Below are 7,737 nucleotides of genomic sequence, written 5' to 3'. Positions count from 1 at the left end.
ATTAAGGAGGGTGAATAAGGGGAAATGAGCCACCCGTGTGCAGTTGGGGGCTATGGGTGAGTGCTGGAATATTGCATTGGGGAAGGGGTTGCGTTGGGGGTACGGGTGAGTGCTGGAATATTGCGTTGGGGAACGGTTGCGTTGGGGGACCAGCCTCCCGTGGGGCTATGGGTGAGTGGTCAAATATTGCATGGGGGAATGGGTTGCATTGGGGACCAAGCCTCCTGTGTGACAGGGACCCAACTGGTCCCACTTGGTCTGATCTCTCTCTCTCTTAAGAAAGTTAATAGGCTTCTGTAAATTGCCTCTAGTGTGTAGCATGGGAGAGATGGATAGAACTACGATATATGGTTTGTCCGAAGGGCGTGCTCTCGCTCTCTCTCTCTCTCTCTCTCTCTCTCTCTCTCTCTCTCTCTAACTCTCATCTTGTTTGTTTCTATGTATGCCTGTCTGCATGTCTATGATCTCTGATTCAGTGATGTCAAATTACACCAAAATGGTAGATGATAGTGCTACAAATTTTGGACCACCATACAAACCACCACATGACAATTGTGAGTATCTAGTTTCGTTCACATTGATGTTATATTTTACAACCAAAGTTGTATAGGGCTCTGGTGAGACCACATCTGGAGTATTGTGTACAGTTTTGGTCTCCTAATTTGAGGAAGGACATTCTTGTGATTGAAGCAGTGCAGCGTAGGTTCACGAGATTGATCCCTGGGATGGTGGGACTGTCATATGAGGGAAGATTGAAAAACTAGGCTTGTATTCACTGGAGCTTAGAAGGCAAATTATAGAAACATACAAAATTATAAAAAGGACTGGACAAGCTAGATGCAGGAAAAATGATCCCAATGTTGGTCCAGAACCAGGGGCCACAGTCTTGAAGGCCAAGACTGCTGTAGTGGAAGGTAGGACCTCCCTGGTGGAATAAAACTGGGTGAAAAAAAGGTCTTACCTTCCACTACCTGCAACCTCCGGCAACCACCTTCAACTAGCATCGCAACCGGCTTCGACTAAAAAATTACCAATTTTTAAAACGGCAACCTATTTTTAGTCGCGGCCGGTTTTGAATTTTTTGAAATAATCGCCGGAACATAGAAGAAGCGGAAACCACTTTCGACCATTAGGGAGACTGACAAAAACCTCCGGGAACTGCACGGAAACCTTGGGTGGGGCGCAAACTCTCCAGAGGTTTCCGTTCAGGTTTCCTAAATGGGACAGGGGCATTAGCCTTCCCTATTCTTTCAGCACCTGTGATGGACCAGGCAGTGTCCACCACTTTTTGTAACATGTTCGTTCCTGGGCGTTCAAGTTGCTGAATTTGACACCTGTAATAGTTCAAATAAGTATTCATCACCATACCAAATTTCCTCAATCTTCTAAGGTAGTAGAGGTATTGATAGATTTCTTGGGTCCAGGACAGACCCTCAGAGATGTGCACACACACAAGAACTTGAAGTTATTGTCTCTTTCCACTAACGGCCCATCAATGAAGACAGGTTTGTGGATCCTTGGTCTTCCTCTTCTGAAGTCAAGAATCAGCTCCTTGGTCTTATTTTGTTGTTCTGGCACCAATCAGATGATTGATCGGCATTACCTGTAATTCACCCAACAACGGTCGTGTTGTTGGTGAATTTAAAGGCGGAGTTCAAACCGTGTCCAGCTGCATAGTCATTGGTATAGAGCGCATAGAGCAGGGCACTGAGCACACACTGTTGTGATGTTCCTGTGCTGATGGTTATCGAGAAGGAAGTGTTGTTGCCAATCAATTGGTACCAATTGTGGTCCGTTGATGAGAGAGTCGGTGATTCCGTTACTTGGGGATAGAAAGTGACCCAGTTCCCCGCGCTTGGTAACAAGCTTGGGGGAGATAATGGTGTTGAGCTGTGTCAACAAGCAACAGCCAGAACAGGCATTTTTTTCTGAGCTCTATCTGGGGTGAACATGCCAGGTGGATAGAGGAAATGATTCAAAGCTCTTCCAGGAAACACTATACCCCCATGGAGTCCTGGAACCTTTAGCTCATGACCAGTCAAAATGGACGAGGATTTGGGATGGTATTGAGAACCGCGAGTACATGAATTGTGAGCACACAAATTCACCAGTGGAAGACCACGCCACTCATGAACCACCTGCCCACACATGCAGGCAGCCACCTCCCACCCCATCCCATCTGTGGAAAAGTCTGTCTCCCATATTGATGTCATCAGCCATTTCATACTTGACTGCCTTAGAAGAAGGTGACCACATACACACTAAGGATTACACTATCAGTTTTATTTCAAAATACACTTAATTCTATGTTCTTTGCATTCGTTGTACCATGAAACCATCCAATGTGAAATGACAATGTATCACATCAACTCGTGCTTCTTCAAACAGTGCACCCCTGAACCGTGTGAGGAGTGGCTGTAACACAGACTAAAATGTGGAGGAAGGAATTGCAGATGCTGGTTTACACCGGAGATAGACACAAAATGCTGATGGAGTAACTCAGCGGGACAGACAGCGTCACTGGACAGAAGAAATGGGTGACGTACCGGGGTTGAGACCCTTCTCCAGACTGAGAGGCAGGGGAGAGGGACCCTTATTCAATCTGAAGTATCTCGACCCGAAACGTCACCCATTCCTTCTCTCCAGAAATGCTGCCAGTCCCGCTGAGTTACTCCATTCACCGTTTTGTGTCCCTCTTCTGTTACACAGACTACAGCCCACCCGTAGTGTCCAGTGATGGCAGGACCCTGGATTGCAGCCCTTCTCCACAGAGCCTTCACGGCAGCTGCACTGGGTGTCAGTGAATCCCTCAGAACGCAATCCTACAACTTGCAACTCATGGGTCGCCAGCATCCGCCTCCGCACTAGAAATCTATCAAGTTTCGGGCAGCCTGAGAATCGCACTAGCCGCCGGCCTTCGCCACACCCCCCCTTCACGTCCGAACTAGAACTCACGTCCGCACACTTCAATCCCATTTCTCAGCAGTCATATACTTGATACGGTTCTGAAACAAATGTCTTTCCATAAAGACCGCTTGTGTGATTAAACCACCTTGTTTTAAAGGAGCGTTTACAAGTTGTTGCAGTTCTATTTATTTAAGCTTACAATACTGACATTAACAGAAATTCCTTCCACCAAAAATATACTCCCAATTTTAATTTTCCACACAAATAGCGATGCAAAAAAAAAGAACTCGCGGATTTCTTTGGGTGGTATATAATCACTGAACAACTTTTCATAGTCACTTTCGTGTGGCTCTTCGGCACAGCGGTCCATGCCGATCATCGATCACTTGTGTTTGTCTGAAGAAGGGTCTCGACCCGAAACGTCACCCATTCATTCTCTCCAGAGATACTGCCTGTCGCGCTGAGTTACTCCAGCATTTTGTGTCTATCTACTTGTTCACACTGGTTCCGTGTTATCTCACTTTCCCATCCATTCCCGACACATTAGGGGCAATTTACAGAGGCCAATTACCGAACAACACCGCAAGTCTTTGTGAGGAAACCGGAACAAAGGCACGCGAACGTGCAAACTCCACGCAGACAGCTCCCGAGGTCATGATCGGACCCGTTTTTCTGGCGCTGCAAGGCAGCAGCTCCGTCTTACAGCAGCCACTGGGCCACTCAAACCTTATGCGGAAAACATGCAGTGCTGCTTAACCTTCGATTCTCCAGCATCTGCAGTTCCCTCTTAAACAGTGCTGCTTCTGACCGTGCGCCATAGGTTATGAGGTTTAGAATTGTTTAATCTATTAAGATTCGGTTGGGAATACCACATAGAAAATGTAAGGCTTGTATTCAATACCTACTTACGTGTCACTTAACTCCCCAACGGGCAGCTTTGCCTGCAGTGCTTGTTTCGTGCTGCGATGTCAATGATTGTGTCATCATTAGGTAAGAGATACCTACTTTATCCAAACTGAAATTGCTGCTAAACCAAGTACAACATTTATTATCCAGCGCCCTTTGAAAAACAACTTTTAACTTAGCTGCAATGCTGAAAACATTTAGAAAACAAACTCACGACAACATCGAACAATCTTCGTTAAGGATAGATATTTGAGCAACAATAACTCTAAAATCCCATAGATGAATTAGAATTCTAATCTGTGTATTTGAAATTAATTTTCTGATGCAAGGAAAGAATGATTTTCAACAAGGTAATCGCTGACTGCGTGAAACAGATTTGCAATAATACGTCGGTGCAGAAGAAGATTTCCAGGCGAATGATAAAATGCAGATTTCAAGGACAATATAGATTCAGTATGAAAATATTTTATAGGTGTGGTTTATGCCCGCCGTCTGTCTGCCCGCCGTTCGGTCTCACTCGATGTGCGTGCCTTTGGTCACTCGGTCGCCATGGAGACTGCATCTTTCTATTCTTCCATAAAGATTGTATGTACTTGTTGATTTATTCCATCGCTGAAGATACCAAGTCATTTCTGCCCAGGGTCCAAAGACCTTCCTTTCTGCCACTCTAGTTCACATCCCCTTACCATTCACGCGTTGAATCGGATACAATATTATGATTAGATCATTTTATCTAAGAGTTTCTTTTCAGAGTATGAAAAAAATGCCGATGTTATTCATTCAATGCAATTTCTCTTCTACATCGCACGTTTGCCTCCTCTCTATAAGGGGTGCTGCCTCACGCCTTGGTTTGCCTGCTGGAAGACATTCCACCCTATCCAAGTCCACTGCCTGTTGATTGTAATGACGCAATGGTCTCAACAAGTAATCACTGTAGTAACCAGGCAGATATCCGGTAGGTAGAAATATTTAAGAAAGAACTGCAGATGCTGGAAAAATTGACGGTAGACAAAAATGCTGGAGAAACTCAGCAGGTGAGGCAACATCTATGGAGCGAAGGAATAGGTTGAATAGGTTTTCGGGTTGAGACCCTTCTTCAGACTGATGTGGGGGTGGGGGGAGGGGTGTGAAGAAGAAAGGAAGAGGCAGAGACAGTGGGCTCGGAGAGTTGCGAAGGGGAGGGGAAGGAGGGAGAAAGCAATTGGAGAATTGGAATTGGAGAAGGCAATGTTCATACCGCTGGGGTGTAAACTACCCAACCAAAATATGAGTTGCTGCTCCTCCAATTTGGGACTCACTCTGATTATGGAGGAGGCCCAGGACAGAAAGGTCAGATTCAGAATGGGAGGGGGAGTTGAACTGCTGAGCCACCGGGAGATCAGGTTGGTTAATGCAGAAAATCAGCATTAATCAGAAAATCAGAACGGAAGTACAAATCTGATAAGCTTCAAATTTCCTTTGAACGTCTGAGAAACAATCTTCACAAATACCAGGAACCAGTAAAATCTGCAATAACAAAATACTTTTCTGCCCTTATTTCCAAAAACGCTCATCTCCAAGGTCCTTATTAGTACCATCACCGCTATCATATGTCCTGCCCTCAGCACCAACTGGGTCCCCTGCCAAGTGCGAGGAATTTACTACATTTTTCACCAACAAAGTAAAGAAAATCAGATCAAATATTTCCCCTCCCATCCGTGACCTGGCTGTCTTATTGATCTGCTCTTCAAAATGAGACCGTTTCCAACCCGTTACTCTACCCTCCCGTGTAAAACTGGTCACCACCATGAAACCTACTACCTGCCCCCTCGACGTTGTCCCCTCTGCCCTTCTGAAGGATGTCATTGCAATAGCCGGTCCCAGCATCCTCGCCATCTTCAACAGTTCTCACCATCTTCAACTGTTGGGGCGGGGGGGGAGTGGGGGTGTGGGGACGAGGTGTGTGGGAAGCGGGGTGTGTGGAAGGCAGGGTGTGGGGGGGGTGTGGGGTGGAGGGGTGTGTGTGGGCGGGGGGGTGTTTGGGCAGGGGGGCTTGGGGGAGGGGGTGTGGGCGGGGGGGGGGGGTTTGTGTGGGGGTGAGGGGTGTGTGGGTGGGGGTGAGTGAGCTCAGAGAAAAGACGGGGTAAGAGCCATGGGGAGATGGCATCACGGGTGAGTGGGGGAGGAGCCAACGAGGGGTAGTGGCTGGAATTGGCGGTGCGATGGGGACTCACAGTGGGCGCTGGTCACTGGTCGTTCCCCTCCACCGGGATCAGAGTCACCGCTTTCCATTTGGCGACATCGGCGACATCTCCGACTCCGGGCTGGGCTGGGTCGGGTCTCCGATGCTGGGCTGCTTGGGGCTGGCTGCTGCTTGGGGCTGGGCTGCTGCTTGGGGCGGGGCTGCTGCTTGGGGCGGGGCTGCTGCTTGGGGCGGGGCTGCTGCTTGGGGCTGGGCTGCTGCTTGGGGCTGGGCTGCTGCTTGGGGTCCCTGCGAAGGTCCGGTTGGAAACCAATGGCGACCATCCTCAGCTCCAGTAAAGATGCAATGACGCAGGAAGGGGCGAACTGTCCCAGGGAGTGATAGGGGAAGAGACTAATCCTCGCGGCTCTGACTGGCAGGAGAAGAGATCGATCTGAGCATGCGCGGTTTCTAAGATTTTTAAACCTTGCTAACTTTTACGACATTCAACCGATCGGAATGAAACTTGATGTACAGGAGAACAGTGAGTGAACTGGCGAAAAATTGTAGCACAATCGCGAACCGTTTTTGCGCAAATAGAAAGACCGCCAAACCGGAAGATAACAAGATCAAAGTTTTAGCGTAGATGACTTCAAGTTCACATTTATTTGTCACATGTAACAATTAGGGTACAATGAAATGAGTTACCATGCAGCCATACAATCAAAAAGAGAACAATACACAATATAATTTTTTTTTAATTTTTTTTATTACATTTTTTATTAGAAGTAAAGTACAATATTACAAACATGAATAACATATTACATTTCATGTACAACTTCTTATTTTGTTTAATAGTAAAAAAGAAAGTGAGAAAAGCCAGAAATAGAGAGAGAGAAAATATCGTATACGATAGTGATATTGTTAATTCGTGAAATAGTGAAAAAAGAAAGAACCCATAGAGCTGTAATCCCCGAAAGAGGAAACAAGAAAGCAAGAAGGTGAGATGAAGTAAGCAAAGAAAAGAATAGACACGAAAAAAGGAGAGGAAAAAAAAAAGAGATTGAAAGGGACGTGCCTGCTTCGTATCTTTACCCACCCCTCACCCGGTTCTGAAACAGTTCATTTCAAAGGTTATGTTGCACCATATGCTTGTAATAAGTCGATAAAGGGAGACTAATACACAATATAATTTAACATAAGCATCCACTACAGTGGAATCAACATTCTTCACTGTAATGGAAGGCAATAACGTTCAGTCAATCTTCCTCCTTTGTTCACGTATGGGCACGCTGGGCGGTTGCCCGGGGCACAACGAGCATAGTGGCCCCATGCTAATCTATGTATGTTGTGACTTGCTGTCAATAAATAAATACTGGATTGCAAGCATAGATTCATCAACTGAATGGGTTTGCCATCTAGGTCCCCTGTGCTGGACACAGCCTGAACTTGGTGGGTGCAAAAGCAGCAGAGTGTTGCCTGCAGACTGTAAAATTCTTTGACTTTGTTCAGCGTCTGTATTCCTTTTTCTCTGCTTCTACACATCGATGGAATGTTCTGGCATGTTGTTCATGCTCTGTATAGGGGTTTCGAGAAAATGAAACATGTACTGGATTCTGTATCAGCTGACACTGAACAGGAAGTGAACACAAGGCGAGAGGAAGAAGGATTGAGTGAGAAAATGGCGAACCTGGAAACAATCTTTCTCACAATTCTTTGGAATGACATTCTTGAAAGAGTGAACAAAACAAGTAAGGTCCTGC

This window comes from Leucoraja erinacea, chromosome 10, assembly GCF_028641065.1.
Source record: "Leucoraja erinacea ecotype New England chromosome 10, Leri_hhj_1, whole genome shotgun sequence".
In the NCBI taxonomy this organism is placed as follows: domain Eukaryota; kingdom Metazoa; phylum Chordata; class Chondrichthyes; order Rajiformes; family Rajidae; genus Leucoraja; species Leucoraja erinaceus.
This window is presented reverse-complemented; position numbering follows the sequence as displayed.